Here is a 24713-nt window from a genome sequence, read left to right as displayed (position 1 = left end):
TTCCTCGTGAAGGAGTGCCTTGGAGCTCAAATTTTCAACTGGGAAGTAGGAGAGAAATCTGCGGTTCTAGAGATGGTTGCAGGAGGTCTTGGATGGGTGTATTCAACACGACTTGGGAGGCATTGTATTTATGTTTTTAGCATCGGAGAGAACGATGTGCAGCTGCTGTGCTTTCCTTGTAGAGGACAGAAGTTGGGGTCTTGTTTGCTATCCCGGGTAGCCCCCATTGCATGTGTGTTTTTGCTATTTGGAGAGGTGGCGGTACATCAATGTTTGTAGCCGTTCAAGAGCCTCTTGTACCGCATTTTAGCCCACAAAGAGGAGTCAGATCTGTGTTTTCCCAACCTATCTTGGCCATGTTTTTTAGCCATGGACAATCGGGTTTATGTCTGCGCTTTGCGATTCAAAGAGGATTGTATGGTGACGTCTTTTAGCTGTAACCTCTTGGACTCATGGTAGCGGTTATTGGTCGTGGAGATCTCTTCTTGGGAGGTTTGTCTGGAACACACACATCTATGGTGGATATTCTCTCGTGTTCTCTCATGGAATTGATATGTTGGAGGGCAATGGAGATTCTATTCTTTGGTACACCAATGGAGAAACGAGATATGCAACTTACATTTGACTTGCAAGGTTGTGTGTGTAACTGTGTGTCACAAGTTGGTGATGTGGCGTGCCCAATTGGAAGGAAAATGGCTGAGAGGACAAGAAGAATCTGAAACCAGAGACCTTAAAGATGTGGCCGTGGGGCTAAAGGGTTAGTGTAACAGACTTGGACACTCCAAGTCAAGATTCTACCGCGACACAGGAGAGAATCACTTAAAATACTTCACAACTTTAAAATCACAACTTAATTTGGTCGACACGGCCCGACGTAGTTCCATGCCAAGGGAGATTGGCCCCAAAGACTGGCGCCCCTTTTGGTATTTCTTTTATATTAATCTTTGAGCAAAGTACAACTCCCGCAGGAACCTCTGCTCTCAGACTCTGCGTCCGAATGCTCTGAAGAGTGAGGCCCCGAGGGCTCTTTTATTCTTACAAGGGATGCCAAAAGCAAAGCCCCAAAAGCAATTAAACTCAAAAGCATTCAAGCTTTAAAAGCTTTTAAAATAAAGCAATTGTTCCAAAAGCAACTGAAAAAAAAAAAAAAGCATCAGCGTGATTTGTGGAAATCTGTACACCATGTCAACGTGATTTCTGGCCCTACCACGTCAGCACCGTACGGACTACCACGTCAACATGTCAGCGTGATTTCTGGGATTCTGCCATGTCAGCAATGCAGGGCAATTTTTGGGATTCTGTCCCCTGCTGCCTATGCGTCCGAGCATGCCACACCACCAGTTTGTGACATACCCCCCTGTTGAAAGCATTGTAATCGCCCTCAATTACGCCTGCAAAACAGACAGACCATAAACTGTCTTAGTAGACACTGATTGTTAGTACCTACGCACTAGACACGACACATCTAGCACATGTACAAAGACGCAAGTCACATTACTGCACATACATCACATGACAAATCACATTAAAAAATTATTCCAAATCTCAGACAATGACTGCTAGCAACGTACTTAGTAACCAAATCCTCACTGATGTCGGGTTAACTAATCCCATATTGCGATCATATCTATAGAGATTTTTTCGACTCAAGCACTGTCGTATGCAAGTAGTCATTCGCCTCAAGCATTGTCATGTGCGAGAAATCTTTTTCGGGGATCCCAATCCATCACTAAGTTCATTTTGAACAGAGTGGTCCAGTCATTCATTCCATTGAATCACTCGTGATTCATGATTTGTTATCAAGTTCTTTCAGGAGCTGTCATTGCTCGATCTCATTCTTAGTCCCGCTCTTTTTTCTAGATTCTTTCAGAAAACTTCAGTTTTGTTCAAAATTCAAAATCATCTTCCAAAATAAAAGTTTTGTTTCATAAATCCATAAAGCAAAATAATGCTAATTCAAAAAGCTGTTCTGGAACGAGTATCTACTGTTCTGTCAATGTGCCAGTCATTCTGATTCTTGTGTCCTTTTGGGAGACTTTGTAGCGAAATGTCCTTGTTCTCCACGTTCAAAACACTTTCCTGTTTTGAAATATTCATCTCTTTGGTCTTCTGTCAGTGAAGGTCGTCTATCTTTTCGTCGATTGTTTCTGCTATGACTTGTTGAAGGTTCATCTGATGGGTAAGTCAATCTACCCGAATGTATAGCAAATCCCCGCTTCGCATGTTCCATCAACTGTTATATAGACTAGGACTTCTGTTTGAGACAGTAGTCTCGAATTTCTTTGGGAAGCCCACAACTAAATCGTTCAATCTGTTCCTTGAAACTGATCTTCTTAAAGGATGAAACGGGTAGAAAAATTTCCCAGAATCTTTCACAGTAACAATCCAATGATTTTGTCTTGACCATCCGAACATGGTTCCAGTCAGTTGTCACGTCTCGTTCGTATTCTTGTGTGAGCCAGGAAGAAATAAAGAGTTTCTTAAATTTCAATCATTTTGTCGGCGCTTGTTTCCTTAACAACAGAGTGGACCACCATGTCTGTGCATTGCCTTTCAGAAAGGATGTCGCTCGTCTGATCTTGGAGTGCTCTGTATAGCGGCCTCCAGAGAATGCAATGTCAAAATGTTGGATAAAGGCTAAAGTCTTGGGAGCATCTCGAAACCCTGAAAGTGCTCAAACTTTACTGCCTGTCCTCCCTCCTTGAATTCTTTGGGCTTTTTGCCCTTGTTGTCGAGGAAATCATATTGATTGGCTTTGTAAAAATGCTTTCTTTTGGCATAAAACCGGTGATCGTCAGAGTCCGAATGGTCAAAGGCAAGGTGGAAAGGTACGTAAGGTACGGTACGTGTTCGGTACGTATTGTACGTAGTACCGAATGGATTGAGTGGTAAGGTACGTAAAATTCGTAAGGTTTTTTTCGAAAACGTCAAAAACCTACAATATGGTCCGTACTTGATAATAAATTCATAAGTATCACTTCTAGGATATTAGCTCACTGTTCTACTATCCAAGGCTGTCATAAATAGACAATCCAAGGCGAGTCATGACCACTTTCTTGACATTCAATATTCACAAACAAATACAATTCAAAGCTTCAGTTCTCTCTCAAATCTACTTCAACAAACTTCAAACTTCAAACTACAGAGAACTTCATATTCATCATGATTTGCACACTGTATAGTATTCGACAAACGAGACTTGAAACTTGAGAGGCAATACAATTCATAAAGTACTGAAATGACACAGAATCATAGATGGTAGACCGTAATCTCATCAAAATACCAAGATGAATCATGATAGAATCCATACAAAAAAAATGACATCTAATAAACCATAATCCACAAAGAAAGCCACAAGTCCCGACTCAACAAAACTACGAAGCATGCTAGCAGTTGCACTGCCACAAAGTACATACTACTAAATGAATGAGAATCAAAAATCCACATCAGGCTCTGAAGATGAGGAGTCCATGTTTCCATATGTCAAGACATTGCCCTCCTCATCAAACTCTGGCTCAGTAGTGGTGGGATCTCCTGAAGCACCCGGCTCCAGCTCAAGTGGGTCGTCCTCCTCTGAAGTCTGAATGAGACGCACTCTCTCTGTAGTACTCTGTAGTCAATAGTTTGCAATAAACAGGCGCCCAAACTCACTATGTCTCAATAACCAGGCGGCCAAACCCCCAAAACAGAGGCGAAATTAAATCCAAAAACGCAAAGGGGAAATTCGTTTTTTTTTTAATAAATAAAATAAAATAAAAATTAAATTGGTGGTACAGTACGGATCCGTACGGTACCGTACCGTACTGTACGGACGTACGGTACTGTACGGATCCTACCTTGGTCAGAGGACGAGTCCTCGGTAGAATTGTCAGAAACTGGGCAAGATTTAGTCTCTTCTTTGCCTTTTTCTTGCCCTTTCCGAAGCTTTGCTTTTTGCTTCGCTTTTTCCCTTTTCTGTCTTCTTCGCTCGAATTAGAAGAGCTAGAAGAACTGTCAGAAGAAGAAGAAGAAGAACTGGGCAGTCCTTCAAATATTACACGCTTCTCCTACTTTTTCGCCAATGTAAAAGTAGATTGACGACCCAAATAACCCTGGAAGTCAATTCCTTTCTTCTGCTTTTTGTGATGCTTTTTGGCTTTATTGTTTGTGTTCAAAAGCTGACTGATCCGTGTATCAACCACCTCTTCCAATTCTTGCTCTGTAAACATCCTCGGAGCAGGAGGTTTCTTGAGTGGTGGTTTGATGGGTGGCTCTGTGGCTTTTTGCCACTGGGTGTGCACCTCATCGAAGGATTGCTGAGTCAAAATTTTTGCAAATTTTGGATCCTTCGCAAGATTCATCATCATCTTTGTCGCATCGTCAACCAATTGTCGACGTTCCATCTCTTTAATCTCCGCCTGAGTAGGCCGTACTCTTCCTCTGATTGCTCATGAGAATCTTCTCCGCGATCTCCTCTCGCATTCCCAGATGCGGAAGAAGTCGACTGATCTCCGTTAGAATCCATAAGTGTCGCGAGAAAAGGATTGGATTTCTCGGTAGAAAAGAAATTGGCTGCGCTTTGATACCACTGTAACAGACTTGGACACTCCAAGTCAAGATTCTACCGTGACATGAGAGAGAATCACTTAATACTTAACAACTTTAAATCACAGTTCAATTTGGTCGACACGGCCCGACGTAGTTCCGTGCCAAGAGAGATTGGCCCCAAAGATTGACGCCCCTTTCGGTATTTCTTTTATATTAATCTTTGAGCAAAGTACAACTCCCGCAGGAACCTCTACTCTCAAACTCTACGTCCAGATCCTTTGAAGAGTGAGGCCCTGAGAGCTCTTTTATTCTTACAAGGGATGCCAAAAGCAGTTAAACTCAAAAGCATTCAAGCTTTAAAAGCTTTTAAAATAAAGCAATTGTTCCAAAAGCAACTGATCTCAAAAAACTATTAAAAAAAAAAGCATCAACGTGATTTGCGAAAATCCGTACAGCATGTCAGCTTGATTTCCGGCCCTGCCACGTCAGCACCGTATGGATTCTGTCCCCTGTTGCCTGTGCGTCCGGGCATGCCACGTCATCAGTTTGTGACAGTTAGAGTTTAAAAACTCTAACCTTGTCTGTGAGGATTAGTGGTGCTAATCCTATAATTAAGACTTAAAACTTCATACCTAAGATCAAACTGAGACTCAAGAGACTGAGTGTGTGTTTGATTGCTTGAATGAATGCTTCAAAACTGAGTACAATAGGCTCCTTATATAGGAGACGAAGAGACATAAATGAAAAGACACGTCTCATGGTGAAGAGACGCGACTTTAGATGTAAAGACACATCCTTTCGGCGAAGAGCTGCAACCATTGGTGGACGAAGAGTCGCAACCGTAGAGCGAAGGGTGTGATTAATCGTCAAAGGAGTGTGGCTTTTGGCGAAGAGGCGTGTCTCTTGAGCGAAGGGTCGTGACCATCCAAGCGTAGGGGTCCTCGGTGGCATGGCACTTTGCGTATCTACAACTAGGAGTAGATGTAATACTGTAACATAGTCACAATCATGACACTCCCTCCCATTTAAAATGAGAGCCCGTGTCAAAGAAATGACTTTTGATGTTGATAGAACTCCGGAAAAGCATTGAATCTTCGAAAATCTTCAGTCTTTGGGTTATCCGAAACCTTTGTCTTTAACCTTTGCTTCTTGCGAAACCTTTTTGCTTTGACTGCGAAATCTCATGTCATTGCATTGTTCAAAGACTTATTAGAGGAATCTGGCACAATCAGATTGACTGCAAGAAGGGATTGATCTTCAAATCCTTCATGTGATGTAAGACTTTTGACTTAAGATCTTCCAATAACTGCGAAACATTTGGTGAAGAGGAAATCTTCTCGAGGCACTTTTCAGATGGGGTAACTTCAACTTTGTGAATCAATGCAGAGGATTTTGGATTGAGATTGTAGTCATCTTTCAATAATGAATCCCAAAATTCTTCAGAATCATCTTAAACAATTGTCACTTCATGACTTGCAATTGGCATATCATCATCCAACAAAGAATCAAAGAAAGCATAGTCGTCTTCAGACTCGGAATCTACAACTACGTCCTTATCTTTGTTTGGTAATGAAGTATCACTTGGAAAAACTTCTTCATCAATAATAATTTTTGCATCTGCATCGGAGATCATATTCATTTCATAATCCACTATATCATGCTGTTTGACTTGTACACGTGAGGCTTGAATCACTCGTTCCGCACGATAAAGCCCGTGTAAAATCAGTTCACATCCATCTTCGAAAGCTAATTGCTGGATCATATTGAAATAACCAATGCTGACCAAGAATCATGTTGTAGTAAGATAAAGGCATAACTTCGAAATCTAGTTGATCTGCATAATTTTGAATACCGAACTGCAATTGTCGAACTGTCTCATCACAAGTTAAAATTGATCCATTTGCTAATTCCACATCATATAAGTGAGACGTCTTCTGAGTTGGCAAGCCAACTTGTTGAACTATCTGAGTACTAACGAAATTATTCGAGCATCCATTGTCCACCAAAATGTTGATGGAGCGACCATTGAGAGTTCCAAGAAGGCTCAAAACTTGCTTTGCAAGAGGCTCCAAAACTGAAGAATTGCACTGAGCATGCTTTATAAGAATAGTGGTATCTTTTGAGACATGAATTGTATTGACCATAGATTTTCCTTTGTCCTTAGCAGAAGCTGGTTGTTCAATATTCGTAATGTTTTTGTGTTGAAATTTCTTTTCAAATTAGATGGATTTGGTTTTTTTGGACATTGATACCATCTATGGTCACCACCGCAAATTGTACATAAACCATCTTTCTTTGAAGTTGAAGAAGCATTTGACGAAGAGCCTTGCTGAGTATAATGCCGATCTTGAGAAAAATCACGTCCTTTACCACAATCAAGTGGAGCATTTGAAGAAGATCTGCTTTGAGATTATCGATCTTGAGAATAGAACCTTGAAGTTGAATAAGGCTCCGTTGCTTGCTGTCTGAACTGAGATTGTTACTGTTGACTTTGGTTATAGCGTTTTCTGCGATCACGCTGTGAAAAGCGAGCGCTATTTGAAGATCTGTCACCAGGGAAAAAATTCCATGTAGGGTGCCGATTATCGCCAAGAGGCTCCACATAGGCTATTGAAGCATCCAAGGTGGTAGGGTTGTACTTGTGCACATTGTCCTTTAGGGTTGGTTCAAGCCCGTCTATGAAACTGTGTAGTTTATCAGAGGGATAAGTTAAGGTTTCAACTTACAAGGGCTGTCAGTGTTAAAAACAAAAAAACCAACGTACAAAATTGGCTAGCGTAAAGAAACTTCTCCACCCAGCGGAAGAAACTTGGAACGTTGTCGTTTGCTGCCGCTTAGGAAGAGGTGTTCAACAAATCAATTATCAGCCCAGCGTTTCCAAAATTTAGCCCAAAGCTTGCAGAGGTTAGCTTAGCGTTTGCAAAATTCAGCCCATGGCTGCAGAGGTCAACCCTTCGGGGTGTGTGGGGAAGGGTGCCGCGAAGGGACACATTGCTTGGGGAAAAGGCGCGAGCAAGGGAGAGATGGATGGCCTTCTGTCGGGTCAGTGCCCTTTCGGATGAAAGGGTGCGAACACACGGGTGCAAACAAGTACGACCCAATGAAAGGGTGCACGAGGTTCGTCGGGTGCGTTGCACACACACTTTTTTGTTTTGTCTTTTAGATATAGATTTGAACAGAAAAAAAATTTCAAGTTACCTCATGCTCGTATGCACATGTGTACCACCGTTCTTCTACTTCCATACAACTCCGGGAAAGGGGGTAGAGTGTAGCGGTGAGGGTGAGAGACTCACAACCTTTGGGTCCCGGGATTTTTTTTTGCTCTGATACCACTGTGAGGATTAGTGGTGCCAATCCTATAATTAAGACTTCAAACTTCATACTTAAGATCAAACTGAGACTCAAGAGACCGAATGTGTGTTTGATTGCTTGAATGAATGCTTCAAATATGAGTACAGTAGGCTCCTTATATAAGAGACTAAGAGACACAAATGAAAAGACACGTCTCATGGTGAAGAGACGCGACTTTAGACGTAAAGACACATCCTTTTGGTGAAGAGCTGCAACCATTAGACGAAGAGTCGCAACCGTAGAGCGAAGGGGTGTGACTAGTCGTCGAAGGAGTGTGGCTTTTGGCAAAGAGACACGTCTCTTGAGCGAGGGGTCGTGACCATCCAAGCGTAGGGGTCCTCCTTGACATGGCACTTTGCGTATCTGTTACTAGGAGTAGATGTAATACTGTAACGTAGTCACAATCGTGACACTGTTCAACCTATGAGCACCGACTGAGAGGCCTTGACCCAAAACATCAAAAGCTTGAGCTCTAGCTGAGACTTTCATAAATCGCATTGACATGCTAACGTGACAGGTTGTATGGATATCTGCGTTTTGCACCAGCAGATTTTAACAGATTTTGGCGATGGATTTTGAGAGCAGACGCTTTTGGGTATGAGTGCTTTTGGACCTTATGCTTTTTGGCTCTGCCTTTTGGACATCCCTTGTAACTTTATAAGGACCCTTGGGGCCACTCTTCCATAGAGCATGTGGATGCAGAGTCTTGGAGAGAGTTGGGCCCTCAAGAGTTGTACCTTTGTGAAGCAATATAATAAAGAAATACGGGGAGGGATGCCAGTCTTTGAGGCCAGTGCGTCTTGGCTTGGATGCGTCTTGGCTTGGAACTCCACCATGTCGTGTTGACTCTCCTTTTCTCTCTCTATTCAAGTTTAGTTTAGTTATTTGCAGTTTGTGTTCGTGTGTCACTGTGTTGCTATTGATTTCTTGCTTGGAGTGTTCTTCTTCTACGGAGGATCCGATCCTTTCTGCAGCACACATGAGCTCTCGCGGAGAATCTACCAGAGGCGACACCCTTCTGACCTTTGGGTTTCGGAGAGATAAAGAAAAGCCGAGTCCGAGAGTGGAAATTGAAGAAACCAACAGAGTTTTGGGCAAATTTCGGGTGAGGAATCTGTTGGAATCAGGGTTGCAGGAAAACACAACTTGGAGAAGACGAAGGAAGCTCAAGGCACACAACAGAGAGTGTACTATTTAGTGTGCAATGGAAAGATAAGATAGCCCTAGAGTTATGGACGTATATACAATGCACGGGGAAAAAAAACCTCCTAGTGAGGGAAAAAATGCCCTGGCGGTCCTAGGTGTTCTCACACACATCACTACCACATGTATATGCTAACAAATTTCTCCTGGGAGTGATGCGGTGAACACGAGCTGGCACATAGAGTATAGGGAAGTGCCATGTCCCGAGGACATGATCGGTCCACAAAGGGGAGTAAGCCCAAAGCTTTGTGAAAAGCTTCGAACTTCTCACGAGACAATGCCTATGTGAAAAGATTTGCAAGGTTGTCCTGTGTTGGCACATAAGCCAAGCTGATCTCCCCTATTGAGAGCCTCTCCCTGACACAGTGGTAATGCACCTCAATGTGCTTTGTGCGAGCATGAAAAATTGGGTTTCTCGCACCTGCCAATGCGCTTTGACTGTCAGTGTAGATAGTGTTGGCAGTGTCCTGTCAACACCCAAATCAGCCATAAGGCATGTGAGCCATACACACTCAACCGTAGCTGTGAAGATTGCCCTGTACTCAACCTCACAACTCGAAGTGGCCACAATAGGTTGCTTCTTGCTCAACCATGATATGCATGAACTGCCGAGCATGAAACAAAAACCACTCGTGGACACTCGCGTGTCAAAACAACCAGCCCAATCTGAGTGCGAAAAAGCATGTAAATCTGGCGGCAATGATCTCCCTTTGGGATAAAACAAGCCAAGATGTAAAGTGCCACTCATGTAGCGAAAAATCCTCTTGACAGCGTGCCAATGCTTAGACCCTAGGCTATGCATAAATCTGCTTACCTGTGAGACTGCAAGTTGAATACCCGGCCTCGTGTTGCATACATAAATAAGGCAGCCAACAACAGTTCGGTAAAGAGTGACATCGGCAAGATCACTAGCATCATGAAGACTCAATTTCAAACCTGTTTCTATGGGAGTGACAACAATCCTCAAGTCCAAACTTACATAGCAATGTCTGTATGTAACTTGTCTGACACAAGGCAATACCACCATCACATTGCTTAAACTGTATACCCAAGTAATGATGCAACAACCCCAAATCTTTCATCTTCAAAGTAGCATTCAAATCAGCCTTAAATTCAGCAATATGTCTCTCATTTGGTCCAGTGAACAGCAATCATCCACGTAGAGAACGACAATGAGAAGTACATCACCCTCACGCTTTACATACAATGTGCTTTCTATTGGACTGTTACGAAAGCCTCGTTTGACCAAATGAGTGTCAGCCTTCTCATACCAAGCACGAGGAGATTGCTTGAACCCATACAAAGCTTTTTTACATTTGTACACTTTATCTTCTGCCCTTTAATGAAAAAACCGCGAGGCTGCGTTACATAAACTTCCTCAAATATGTCACCATTAAAGAAAGCAGTAACAATGTCTGACTGATGTACATCCCAACCATAATGAGCTTCCAATGCACATAGAAAACGCACAGTAGTGATACGACAAGTGGGAGCAAAAGTCTCTTCATAATCTATGCCTTTTTGCTGTGCATAACCCTTTGCAACAAGCCGAGACTTATAGTGATCAATCTCACCATCCGGCTTGCGTTTCAACTTGTAAACCCACTTTGTACCAATGGCCTTTTTGCTAAGGGGCAAATCACATAAAGTCTATGTGTCATTTTCTATAAGTGCATCATATTCAAATTCTATGGCAACCATTCAATTTTCTGAATTCTGTGCTTCATCAAAAGACAGAGGTTCCTCTACGTCATGTAAGCTAGACACAACCAAAGCATAACAATCTGATGCATAAGATGCCTGGCGAGAACCTGAACGAGTACGACTAGACAAAGGTGCATCCAATTTACTGTCACGCAAAGTATGCACCAACCATTTTGGCATACCTCTAGCCTGCTCATTCTCAGCCCTTTCCTCATCAAGTACATCATGTACATTTGCATGAGTAATAGGCTAATTTGTAGCATTTTTAGAAACCCTCGTAGGATGTACATTTGCCTCATTGGAATTTATATTCGAACTTCCACCACTGAAAAGAGGCAACAAAGTGTCATAAAATGTCCTGTGAGCTTGCATTACTGTCTCTAGTACATGACAGCAAGGGCTGAACAGAATCTTCCCCAAACACAACATCTCATGAGACCAAGATACGCGTTGTTTGCCGATGAGACAACTTGTAACCTTTGCTTTCAACACTATAACCAACAAAAATACATTTGACAGCCTTATCATCAAATTTTCTGCGCTGTGTTTGTCGCACCAAAGCATTTGCCAAACAACCAAAACATGCATGTGCTCAATAGAAGGCTTTCTATCATGCCGTACTTCATATGGAGTCATAGACTACAAAGCTTTCGTAGGACACCTGTTTAGTACATAAGTGGCACACATGATAGCCTCAAGCCAAAACGAATATGGCAAAGCTTGAGTTTTGACCATACATCGTACCATTTCCGTGAGAGACCTGTTTTTCCTCTCAACAACACCATTTTGCGGAGGTGTATACGGCACTGTGCATTGGTGTTTTATCCCACGACTAGCCAGAAATGCATTAGTTTCATGAGACATATATTCCACCCCTCGATCGGAACGGAGGGCGCCCATAGTACATTTCGAGACATTTTCAGCCATAGCCAAAACTTGTTTGAAGCACATAAACACTTCTGACTTTGCTTTAAGCGGATACACCCATGCATGTCTGGAGTAATCATCAATGAAAGTCACGACGTAAAGGTAATTGTCCAAGGACGGGATTTACATGGACCCACAAACATCATTGTGCACAAGCTGCAACCTGCATGTGGCCCTAATTGAACCATCCTTTGGAAACTTCGAAGTTCGAACGCTGCATCTTACCCAAAATACAGCCTTCAAAAACATGTTTGATAGGTGCTTCAAGAGGTGGCAAAGAAGCAACCATATCAGATTTCTGCAAACGTAGCAAACTGTCAAAATTCATATGCCCAAAACATGCATGCGAAAGTTTTGCATACAACATCATTTACAAAATTCTGCCCACACTTGTCATACAAGGTGAGCTTATACAGCCCATGGCATAAAATGCCAGATGCAACAATTTTATCACCAAAACTGAGATCGTGTACTGTACATCTGTCATCCACAAATTTGACTACAAGTCCAAGTCTAGCAAGTGCAGATACAGAAAAAAGATTCTTCTTGATCCCTGGTACATACAATGCATCAACAAGTGTGAAAGAACTGCCATTTGTAGCAGTGAGCACAATCTTTCCAACTCCCTGAACAAGATAAGAGGCATTGTTAGCACAAGTGACTGAATTCCTATGAGGGACAAACTCAAGAGAGGTAAACAAATCACGATGTGAGGTAATGTGCTTTGTAGCACCACTGTCAAAATACCACACATGTGAATTTGCAGCAACTTACATGCATGCATCATGGACAGCAGGATCATAAGTATACTCTGCAATAAAAGCCCACTCTACATCTACATCAGCATCACAATCTCCTTTCACAGAAGACTCTATAATAGCTGCACTTGTATTGGACCTTATAGTTGATCCAGCCTCTTTCTTCTTAGCCTCTTTTGCCTTCAATTTCGGACACTGCTTGATCAAGCGATCATTAGCTTTACAATAATGGCAATGCATCTTCTTTTTGCCCTTATCACCAGAATTCCTAGATGAAGTGCTGCCAGGAGAAGCATTAGGAATATAAGATTTTCCTTTCGTAGAAGAACCATGAGAAGTGGTTACGTTGCTGTTACCACCTTTTCTTTGAGCAGCAATAAAAGCATGTTTAACTGTCATTAAATATCTAATATCTAACCAACCCAAATGATTTTATCATATTAAACTGATCATTTAATATGGGATAATAAACAGGAACAAGGGTTAGAATATAGACATGTGCTGACGGATCTATCTCAACACGGGGCCAATGGTAAAGAGGCCCAAATGAGAGATGGTCTGTCAAAGAGCAAGGTTAACTAATGAAGCTTAAAAGACCTTAGGGTTAGCTTCATTAAAGACCTCCAATGGTTAGTGTTAAAAGTCCTTTGACCTTAAGCAAACTAGAGCTGAGCTTGAGGTGGGAACCCGACCTAAACTTAAGCAAGCTAGGGCTATGCTTGAGGTGGGAACCTTAAGCAAGCTAGGGCTGTGCTTGAGGTGGAAACCCGACCTCAACTTAAGCAAGCTAGGGTTGTGCTTGAGATGGGAACTCGACCTAAACTTAAGCAAGCTAGGGCTGTGCTTGAGGTGGGAACCATAGTTACAGGGAATGGCCATTTTCAGGTCTCCGTTCCCCGTTCCCATCCCAAGTTCCCGTTCCGGCTCCCCGTTCCGTGTTTCAAACGTGAGTTTCCGAAACAGGGAATGGCATTTCATGCATGTTGCCGTTCTCCGTTCCCCGTTCCGATTTCCCATTCCGGGTAACTATGGTGGGAACTCCACCTAAGGTGCTTGTCATGCTTGATGACTAAGGTACTTGAGATACTTGTCACATTTAATGAGGAAGTTGCTTGAGAAGCTTCCTATGCATTGGGGGTAAGATGCTTGAGTCAAAAAGAGAACCTACACACTTAATGAGGAAGTTGCTTGAGAAACTTCCTTTGCATAAAAATCTCAAAGTTAGGGGAATTCTAAAAGAGCACATGGGACACATGTCAGACTCTCACTAAGCTTAACCACATGGTGTGTTTGAATGCTATTGGTTGGGCTAAAGAGGGGTCCAATGAGCTTCTACTTCCATCTAACAAATATCTAGATATTTTCAAGCTCTCTCTCTCTAAGGGGTAAGGAGGACACTTGTCAAAAGACTATCCATGTACTTGACTGCATGCTGCATGTGATTGGCTACGGGGAGAGGGGCCTAATGAGCTTGCAACATGCAGAAAGGTCACCACTCGCCCAAAGCAAGGAGGGGGGGTGCTAGGGGGATATACTCCACACACACACTCATTTGCAAGGCCATTCTCACTTGGGGAAAGTTGAGGAACACCACCTCCTTCTCCAAGCTTGTGAGAGTGAAAGCCTACACCAACACTCTTGGCTATGGAATGCAAATCCAACCAAGAGTCATGCTTCAATGCTTAAGCTTGCTATTTTCTCCATCTTCATTACTATGCTATTATGTATGCTAGTAAGAAGAGTAATGATAAGAGAGGAACTATTTCTTCCTCCTATGGAATGTTTCTTCTTTCTCTTCCCTATCCTCATTTCCCGTTAGCTCTCTCCACCTTCAAAGGTGTTTGAGGCCTTGGGACTGAGGCTTGGGATAGTTAATGCTTTCTTCAAGTTTATGTTATGCTTGTGATGCATGAAGCTTTCCATCTTCATTGCATCACCTAGGTTACAAGGAACACAAAGATTGTATTGTACCAAGTCTCTCTTGATGAAAGAAACTATAATACAAATGCCTATTGAAGGGGGGACCGGCTCCATATGAATCCGGTCCTCAACTATTGTCATGTTCTCTAAACACTCTCTCTCTCTTGCAAAAGTATTGTTCATGCCAAGTTAACTAAGTATCATGTTTATGTTGCTACCATCAATTAAGTTCAACGGCTATGCTCACAAAGAATCTCTCAAAAGTGCTTCACCTAATTTCTTAATTCCACTACTCTCAAAGTTCGTAGGCAATTTCCATTACATTGGTATCAGAGCATTTGGTTTCTCTTTTCTTGCTTAAGAAGAGAGGTCCTTAAGTAGCCTATTAATGGTTGTTTTTGTTAATTATATTAGGGTAAGTGGGTCTGGGATCTATTATCGGTTTTGTTGAGCCCACTATGTGGGCTATGGTACACACCTCGGGAGATTTGGTCTTAATAATGGAGTCTTTTTAGACTTGCCTACGGCTTTACCATTATTGAGCCATAAGAAGTCCGAAAGGAGCTATTCCTCGACAACTTCGCCATGTTAGACTCACTCCACTCTCTATAATTGACCAATTCGAGCCGTGGGTGTAGATACTTAAGTGCCTATTTTCAAAGGCTAAGAGGAGTAGCAACTAAGGTTTTGAATTGCCAAAGCATACACTAAGTAAACACATAAGTTTAATTAGCATGGCTGACAATAACCAAGAGAGGAGAATGAACATTGATAACTTTGATTTTGCACATGAAGGTGCCAATGATGATGCCCCATGTTTGTTAATTATCTTGTCACTAGGTTGCAGCAAGCTATGGGCAATCCCACTTTGCAAGCCGAAGTTACTCAACAACTTCGTGCTTATGGGATTTCCTTTCCTCTCCAAGAGGAGAGAGAGCTTACGAGGCCTCTTGAAGAGACCCCCAAAAGAAGACTCTCTCCCATACGAGAGGAGGAATCCAAAGATCAAGAAAGCAATGAATCCCTAAATTCCTCCGAAGATGTGGCTCCACGAAGAAGGAGGACTAAACGATCGTCAACTCCTCCCAAGAGGAAACGCTTAACTCATAGTCCTTCTCCTCGTCACTTCAAAAGGGAAGAGAGGAAACCAAGGAAGAAAAGGGCAAGAAAGAGGTCACCCTCTTCTCCTTCTTCTTCACCTTCCTCCTCTACCGATGAAAGCTATGGCTATTCTCCTAGAGAATATAAGAGGGGAGAACATCGCAAATCTTACCCTACATGGCGAAGGTCATAAAAGCTCAAGAAGTTCAAAGAGGGAGGAAAGAGTATCTCTTTTCTCATCTATGATGGCACCTTTGGTGCTACCGACAAAGTATTGGCCTTCGTCCAACAATTTGATGCGGCCTTTGGAGACGAGGGCTTCACGGAGTCCTCCAAGCTACGCCATGTAGCTATGCACTTCCAAAAATCGGCTCGTCAATGGTGGGCTAGCCTTCGAGGCAATGGCGAATCCCCAAAGACATGGAAAACTCTACGAGTTTCTATCATGAAGCAATTCCTTGCAAGTGATGCAAAGGACAAAGTGCTCACCGAATGGCGGAGTTTAAGGCTTCTCTCTCGTGAGTCTATCCACAAATATGTGGACAAGTTTTGGGATTTACATCTCAAGGCCACTGTCTTTCAAAAGATTGAAAGACAGACTTTCCCGAGCAAAAACAACAATTTTGTGTGGGATTACCTGAAGAGATGGCCGAGTATGTCAACTCTCAACTGCCTGACTCTATCAGGGAAGTAATCCACCATACCATGGTTGCTTCACGCATCAATTTTTAACAAGGGGTTAGATGGAATGTCAAACCCATGGAAAATAAAGACGAAAGTGATGTAAAGGGAAAAATTAATGCCCAAAATTTTTCCCACGGCCATTCCAATAACAACAACAATTGGTCCAAAGAGGAGGAGTTTACAAAGGTAAAAATAAACTCTCTCGTGAAGAGCTTGAAACTTTTCTCAAGGATCACAAATGTTTTAAGTGTGGGGAGCAAGGACATGGCTATCGTTCTTGCCCCAAGAGAAATGCTCGCAATGAGACTCCTAGAGCTTCTACTATCGAAGCTCCAAAAGAGGATACTCATTGCAAAGGATCACCTCTCTCCTATGCTTGGGGAAAGGTAAGGGAGCATGATGCTTTCATCTTGTTTGACCCTGGTTCTACTCTCAACATCATAACAATAGAGTTGGCCACCAAGTTGGGCATTCAAGCTTTTGAGATGGGAGATGCTGTAACTGCCGATGCCGCTTTCAAGGGACAGCAAGCCTCCGTTACTCCCTTGATTGGGAAGTTGAGGCTTCATGTCCAAAGCTATGTTGACAAAGAAGACTTCTTCATCTCTCCTCTCCAACATGAGGATGCTATCCTAGGGATACCATGGTTCAACCGCATGGCTGTCAACATGAAGTTCCTTGAAAGGAGAATCTACTTCACCTACAGGGGAAAGAATATGTATATAGATGCTAATGAGTCTGGTCGTACTATACCACTTGTAAATCCTCTCGCCCTTGATAAATCAATGAAAAGCTCAGTTTCTGCGTACATGATTTTTGTCAAAGAATCCTTAAAAGGTCCTAATGTTTCATCAAAGGTGAATGGTAGGAATCAAGAAGAGTTAGACTTGTCTAACTTTTTAAAAGGATTCCAAGATGTGTTCATTGATGATATCCCTATGGACTTATCTCCAACACGAGGGGATGATGACCATCGAATTGAGCTGCTATTAGGGAGCTCACCGCCTAACAAACCTCCCTATCGAGTTTCACAAGCTCAACAAGAGGAGATCATGAGGCAAGTACAAGAATTGGTAGACAAAGGAATGGTGAGGCCTAGCTCCTCTCCCTTTTGCTCTCCAGTCCTTTTAGTGCAAAAGAAAGATGGTACATACCGCATGTGTGGACTATTGCGCACTAAACCATATCACTATCAAAAACCGATTTCCCGTACCTCGGGTAGAAGATCTGTTTGATAAGCTACAAGGCTCTACCTACTTCAGTAGGATTGACCTTAAAAGTAGCTACCATCAAATAAGGATAGTGAATGAAGATATCCTAAAGACCGCGTTTCGTTTGGCCTTCATGAATATCTAGTCATGCCTTTTGGCTTGACTAATGCACCAACTACATTCAATCGATTAATGGAGAAAATTTTTAGACCCTACCGCAAATTCACTGGAGTGTTCTTTGATGATATCATCATCTACTCCAATTCCTTGGAGGAACACAAGTAACATCTCCAAGTGATTTTTCAAGCATTAAGGGAGAATAAGCTTTTTCTCAATCAAAAGAAAAGCGAAATTTTCCTTCAAGAGATTCAATACTTAGGTCATATTATCTCTCGAGATGGTATCCGTATGGATCCATCAAAGTTGGAGGTAATAAAAGCATGGCCTAATCCAAGGAATCTACATGAGCTAAGAAGCTTTATTGGTATGTGTGCATACTATAGACACTTCATAGCAAAATTCTCTCCAATAGCAGGACAATTACATGACTTAACAAAGAAAAACGTTAAGTATTCATGGACTGCTAAAGAGCAAAGTGCTTTTGACAAGCTCAAAGAGAAGCTTATCTCCCAACCAGTCCTTATGCTTCCGGATCTCTCAAAGCCATTTGAGGTCCAATGTGATACTTGTGGTGATTGCCTTGGAGCAGTCTTGCTTCAAGAAGGGCATGCCATAGCATATGACAGCCGAAGGCTCAACACGGATGAACGGGTCTTAAGCAATTATGAGAAAGAGCTATTAGCTGTTCTACATGCCCTTGACACATGGAAGCACTATCTATTGGGGACTCCATTCATCTTACGAACAGACTATCAAAGTCTCAAGTACTTCATGACGCAAACCAAGCTTTCCGACAAACAAATGAGGTGGGCAAATTTTCTTTCACAATTTAATTTCCACATTGCTCACATTACTGGTAAGCACAATCAAGTGGCTGATGCACTTTCACGATGACCAAAAGTTAATGCTGTGTCAATAGCAACTCACAATGATCTATCTTCTATGATAGATGAGTATGCTACTGACCCTGACTTTAAAGACATAATGTCAGCCCTTGCTATGGGGAAGAAAGAGGAACCATTCACCTTGCAAGATGGTTATCTTCTCCATGGCAATAGGCTATGTGTTATCCACTTCCTTCTTGAGAAAGTCATGTATGAATCCCATGCTCCTCCCTATGCGGGGCACTCTTCGAGGAGAGTAGACGTACTTTTATTGGCCTACCATGAAAGTGGACAATGTGCTTGAGGTGGGAACTCGACCTAAACTTAAGCAAGCTTGGGTTGTGCTTGAGGTGGGAACTCCACCTAAGGTGTTTGTCATGCTTGATGACTAAGGTACTTAAGGTACTTGTCACATTTAATGAGGAAGTTGCTTGAGAAGCTTCCTATGCATGGGGGGTAAGATGCTTGAGTCAAAAAGAGAACCTACACACTTAATGAGGAAGTTGCTTGAGAAACATCCTATGCATAAAAATCTCACAGTTAGGGGAATTCTAAAAGAGTACATAGGACACATGTCAGACTCTCACTAAGCTTAACCACATGGTGTGCTTGAATGCTATTGGTTGGGCTAAAGAGGGTTCCAATGAGCTTCTACTTCCATCTAACAAATATCTAGATATTTTCAAGCTCTCTCTCTAAGGGGTAAGGAGGACACTTGTCAAAAGACTATCCATGTACTTGACTGCATGCTGCATGTGATTGGCTACGGGGAGAGGGGCCCAATGAGCTTGCAACATGCAGAAAGGTCACCACTCGCCCAAAGCAAGGAGGGGGGGTGCTAGGGGGATATACTCCACACACACACTCATTTGCAAGGCCATTCTCACTTGGTGAAAGTTGAGGAACACCACCTCCTTCTCCAAGCTTGTGAGAGTGAAAGCCTACACCAACACTCTTGGCTATGGAATGCAAATCCAACCAAGAGTCATGCTTCAATGCTTAAGCTTGCCATCTTCTCCATCTTCATTACTATGCTATTATGTATGCTAGCAAGAAGAGTAATAATAAGTGAGGAACTATTTCTTTCTCCTATGGAATGTTTCTTCTCTCTCTTCCCTATCCTCATTCTGTCACCAGCGTGTGACTACTATCTATCCTTTTTGTTGATTTCTTTCTTATTATTTATTTACTTTCACTTTTTGGAAACACCCCTCGGGAAATCTAACTGCCCTGCATTGCATAGCTAGTGTGGAACTGTTCAGAGGGAGTCCAGGCCTGAGGGCAAAAGAGCACTAAGGTTGGACAAGGACTATGGTTAGCCAAAGTGGGGTCATTGACTAGCCAAAGTGGAATCCTTTGCTACAGAGGCTACACTTCAGTTTTGGGTGTGCGTGCAGTGTACAAAGGGGGTCGGATGACCTAGATAGATACAATGGCAGCATCTCCTAAAATTTAGGGAACTGCTATTTTGGGACCTGAAAATGTGTTTGCGTCATTACCTTCGGAATGACAAGGGGAACATTTTCTTACTCTGCCGTGAAGTCAACTGGGCCACCGGTTGGGAGATTTTTAGGCGGCAACTCCGAAACGGGAAAATGCTTGTAAATGTGCCAAGTGGCACCTTCTGGTGCACTTTCCTCATGCAACAAGAAGTGGCGCTGAATTTTAAGCTGGGAGAGGCTCATTTTCAGTTTTTGTTACAGGTTAAGAGCTATGGAGTGCTTGCTTTCCCTCTTATGCATAGTGCGGTGCCAGGAGTGATGCCCTGCACGCTACGCACTGCCCTCTCTCTCGCCTATGGCAGTATGTTATGCCCCACTAGTGGGCTCTTCATTTGACCAATGTACAGTTGTGTGGGTTCATGCGCGATTGCCGTGGCAAGAGCCTCTTGCACAGGTACTGGATTAGCTAGCGGCTAATCCCCGCAGGTACAGGTGATTCGGAGAGGTTTCACGCTCGAAATCTCGTCCGATTCAAAGGGCAAGTAGCCCTACAGGTGCGGGAGCTCGAGGACTTGCTACAAATGCGACCGGCACGTGAAACGGAGCCCGAAACAGTAAATTACAGCCTGCTGTGTATTTTTGCAGGTTTAGGGTTTTTGGTTCTAAACGGACCCTAATACCCCCAGGAGGTTCGGGGACGCAAGGCGACCGTTGTACAGGCGATCTGGCGCATTTTTCAGGGCTGAAAACAGAGAATTCAGCGTGCTGCAGATTCTCGCCAGGTTTTGCAAAGTGCCGTATGCGTCGGGAAAGTCATTCAATGCGTGGGAATACTGACTGTGAAGGGTCCTAGTACAATTATGTTGCCGAAATCGGGCCGGAACAGTTGAAATTCAGCCAAGTTTGTGCGGGGCAGCTTGTAGGGATCCACAACGTTTATTCCCTCTTTTGAACAATAAAGAAATACCGAAAGGGGCGCCTAAGTTAGGGGCCAATTTGGTGTCGGTCTTCTCATACAGGTGCATTCTAGCATCTGTATCCCATTCCCCTCTCTTGTGTCATTATAGCACAGGTAGAATAGACGACTAATAATGGGTGAAAGCTGCGGGGCAGCTTGTAGGGATCCACAACGTTTATTCCCTCTTTTGAACAATAAAGAAATACCGAAAGGGGCGCCTAAGTTAGGGGCCAATTTGGTGTCGGTCTTCTCATACAGGTGCATTCTAGCATCTGTATCCCATTCCCCTCTCTTGTGTCATTATAGCACAGGTAGAATAGACGACTAATAATGGGTGAAAGCTAAATCAAGGTTTGAAGTAAAGTCTACCGCCCTTTTTGGATTGAACAGGCCGGTTTCATGGTTCCATCGACTGGATTAAATCACTTTTTCCCATAGAAGTGAGCCTTGGTCAGTTTGGGCTTGAATACACAGGGGATCATAGACCAGACACAGGGAATTGTAATTATGGCTCACAGACCAGATGATGTGACTGAAGAGGTTTCCTCTTCACAGGGTCAACAGACACATGAAGTGGGTGAGTCTTCAAGACCACCACAGACGGATGATGATATATTCAGGACCGAGTTGGCTACTGCTGTGGCTATGTTCACACAAGTAATGCAGAACCCGAGGTTTTTAGCCTTTCTGCAACCTCCTCTTCCGTCTTAGCAAGTTGGGTCACTGGATCATATTTAAAAGCCTGTTAAGGCTCGAGCACATGTGATTCATACTGCACAGTCAATGGAAACACCTGTACACTTGACGGAGAACATGCAGTCTCCACAACTTGTGCCTAAGGTGCAAGAACAGGTGGCTGAGATGCCAGTCTTTTAGGCTGTACCAGTTCAGCCCGCCACCTTTCAGCAGCCTATAGCTGGTTCTAATGGGCAGGGAAGCAACCTACAGGCTATGCAACAAGTCTTCCCACCACCTTCAGTACACCCTGGCTATTTTGGAGGTGGATCGGTATTCCAGAGCATGGCTGGTCATGCACTTGGAAATCATTTTTACACGCCAGGAACAGTGTTCGGGGGTGCTCAAACGATGATGCCTAACCCCATGTACAGTGTCATGGGTATGCAACCAGGGTTTCAGAGCACTCAGGGCCAATTTGGGATGCCACAGGCAAATTTTGGTACGGCTGGAATTACAAATCAGCAGCCAAATATGGCATTTCTAGGTCAAGTAAATAGCGGCCAAGGAACATAGATGAACCCTAATAATGTTTCCATGTTTCAATCACTTCCATATGACAATTTAACGCCGTTGGAGAAGCCAACTCCGTACAAAGAAGGTGGCAAAGGTGTGTCATTCATGACCTTTACAGGGTTTGATGACAGGAAGAAGGCTCTCATTCCTCCAGCAGTTTGACAAGGCCTATGCAGGGGGGAACTTTACAGAGGCTTCAAAGGTCTGCAAGGCAGCCACTTTCTTGACAGGGAATGCGGGACAATGGTGGACAACTTTATTGCTTCAAGGGCAAGCTCCGTCCACATGGATTTACTTCAAGCAGATTTTTGCAGCAGCATGGTTATCTGATGACTTTGAAGCAGATGTCATGACAGAATGGCACCAGCTTAATGCTGCCACTTGCAGAAATCTAGATGATTACAATCGGACGTTTTGGAAAGCTCTACTTCCAGTAACTTCTTATAGGTTTGTGCCATTGACAGAACAGATTGAAAAATACTATTGTGGTCTACCTAAAGGATTGAGAAAGTATTGTACGAAGACAAAAGTCACTACTTTGACGCAGCTCATCGAGGTAGCAAACACTGGCAATGGTTTGCTCAAAGGAGAAGATTGTGAATTTAACACTGGCGTCAAGGCAGGATCAGGCAAGAAAAATTCAGCCAAGAAGCACGTTCCCAATGAGGCTCCTAAAGGGACTCAGGAGTCAGCCAACGCAGGGAAAGATAAAGCTACGACTGAATCAGAAAAGGGAAGGGACCAGCAAAGAAATGGAAAAGACGTTTTCCTCGCAAGTCAGAAGAGCAAAAGAAGGTCATGAGGACAGAGAACAAATGCTTTATATGTGAGCAGTCTGGCCACATTGCTTACAATTGTCCTACAAAGAAAAGGCCAGCTGATTCTGATGACAAGGAAGACAAGAAAGGAAAGAAGCCCATGGCTGGTCTAGTGCCAGATATGGTGGGCGACAAGCCAAATTCAGATGCAAGTGAGCTTTGCAGAGCATGGGGAAAGGTTAGGGATCAAACAGTGCTTATCTTCTTTGACCCAGGGGCCAAAGCCAACTTTATTTCCCCAGAATTGGCTTCGAAGTTGGGAATCAGACCTGAAGAGATGGGATATACAGCAGAGGCAGGTTTGGCATGTCTTGGCCATACAGAGACTGTGACACCCATCATCGGAAAGTTGCGCCTACATATCTAGTCCTATGTAGATGCTGAAGAATTTTACATCATGCCACTGGACGGATGTGATGTGTTGTTAGGTATTCCTTGGTTGTTTCGTGTACAGGGAATCATGGATGCCTACAACAAAAAGATCACTGTACAAAGCAGGGGAAAGACTCACATTCTGGATGTAAAGCTTAAAGGGGAGTCTATTCCCACTGTATCAGCTTTTGCTATTACTTCTGTAATGAAAAAGCATCTTTCTGCGTACTTGGTTTTTGCACGTGAAGTGTCAGATTGTGATGAATCAAATTTATCTGTGTTAGATAAAGAAAGGTCAATGTTTTTACAACAGTATAGTGACTGCTTTTCCGATTCATTACCGTCTCAATTACTGCCAGAGAGACCCGAGGACCATGCGATAGATTTGGTGCCAGGCAGTAGCCCACCAAATAAGCCTCCGTACAGGGTTAGTGCGGCTCAGCAGAAAGAGATAACGAGCCAAGTACAGGAGCTGTTAGACAAGGGGCTGATTCAGCCCAGTTCATCTCCATTCTGTTCTCCAGTGTTGTTGGTGCAAAAAAAGGATGGCTCATGGCGTATGTGCATCGACTACCGTGCACTGAACAAGAATACCATCAAGAATAGGTTCCCTATACCTAGAATTGATGATATTCTAGACAAATTAGAAGGAGCAGCTATGTTTAGCATGATAGATCTAAAGAGTGGGTACCATCAGATCCGCATTAGATCAGAGGATGTGCACAAGACTGCTTTTAGAACAACGTTTGGCCTTTACGAATTTTTAGTGATGCCCTTTGGTCTCACAAATGCTCCTGCTACGTTCAATAGGATGATGGACAGAATTTTCCGTCCACACCAACAGTTTGTTGGTACATTCTTTGATGACATGATAGTCTACTCAAGGAATGAAGAGGAGCATAGGCATCACTTGGCCATTGTGTTCGAAGAGCTACGCAGTCATAGGTTGCTCATCAATGCAAAGAAAAGTGAATTTTTTCTGGAAGAGATTCACTTTCTGGGACACATTGTCTCAAAGGATGGTGTCAGAATGGATCCTGCAAAAGTTGAAGCGATCAAGTCATGGCCAAATTTGAAGACGGTGCATGATGTCCGAAGCTTTTTGGGACTATGCTTCTATTACAGAAGGTTTCTCCGAAATTTCGCTAAGATTGCTTCACCTTTACATGCTCTTCAAAAGAAGGCAGTCACCTTTAGATGGACACAGAAAGAGATTTCAGCTTTTAATCTCTTAAAGGAAAAGATGACTTCAGATCTAGTCATTGTGTTGCCAGATCTTAGGAGGTCATTTGTGGTCCAGTGCGACGCTTGTGGTAGTAGCATTGGTGCAGTGCTAATGCAAGATGGCAGGGTAGTAGCCTATTGAGAGCAGAATTTTGCAAGGGCCAGAGATGACCATGCAGGTCTATGAGAAAGAGTTACTGACTGTGATTCATGCGCTCTTAAGTTGGAAACACTACCTGCTAGGTGCAGACTTTGTTG

At 43.1% G+C, this 24713-nt stretch overlaps 1 protein-coding gene across 1 annotated transcript in view; it reads left to right on the top strand.

The window, feature by feature from the left end:
• Window positions 1-24713, top strand: part of GILP (GSH-induced LITAF domain protein) — a 49509-nt gene that overhangs the window by 1265 nt on the left and 23531 nt on the right. The window lies entirely within an intron of this gene.

The sequence above is a fragment of the Adiantum capillus-veneris genome, chromosome 26 (assembly GCF_014529385.1).
Source record: "Adiantum capillus-veneris isolate H3 chromosome 26, ASM1452938v2, whole genome shotgun sequence".
Taxonomy (NCBI): Eukaryota; Viridiplantae; Streptophyta; class Polypodiopsida; order Polypodiales; family Pteridaceae; genus Adiantum; species Adiantum capillus-veneris.
Note: the sequence above shows the minus strand (reverse complement) of the source record. Positions and strands in the feature narration are given on the sequence as shown.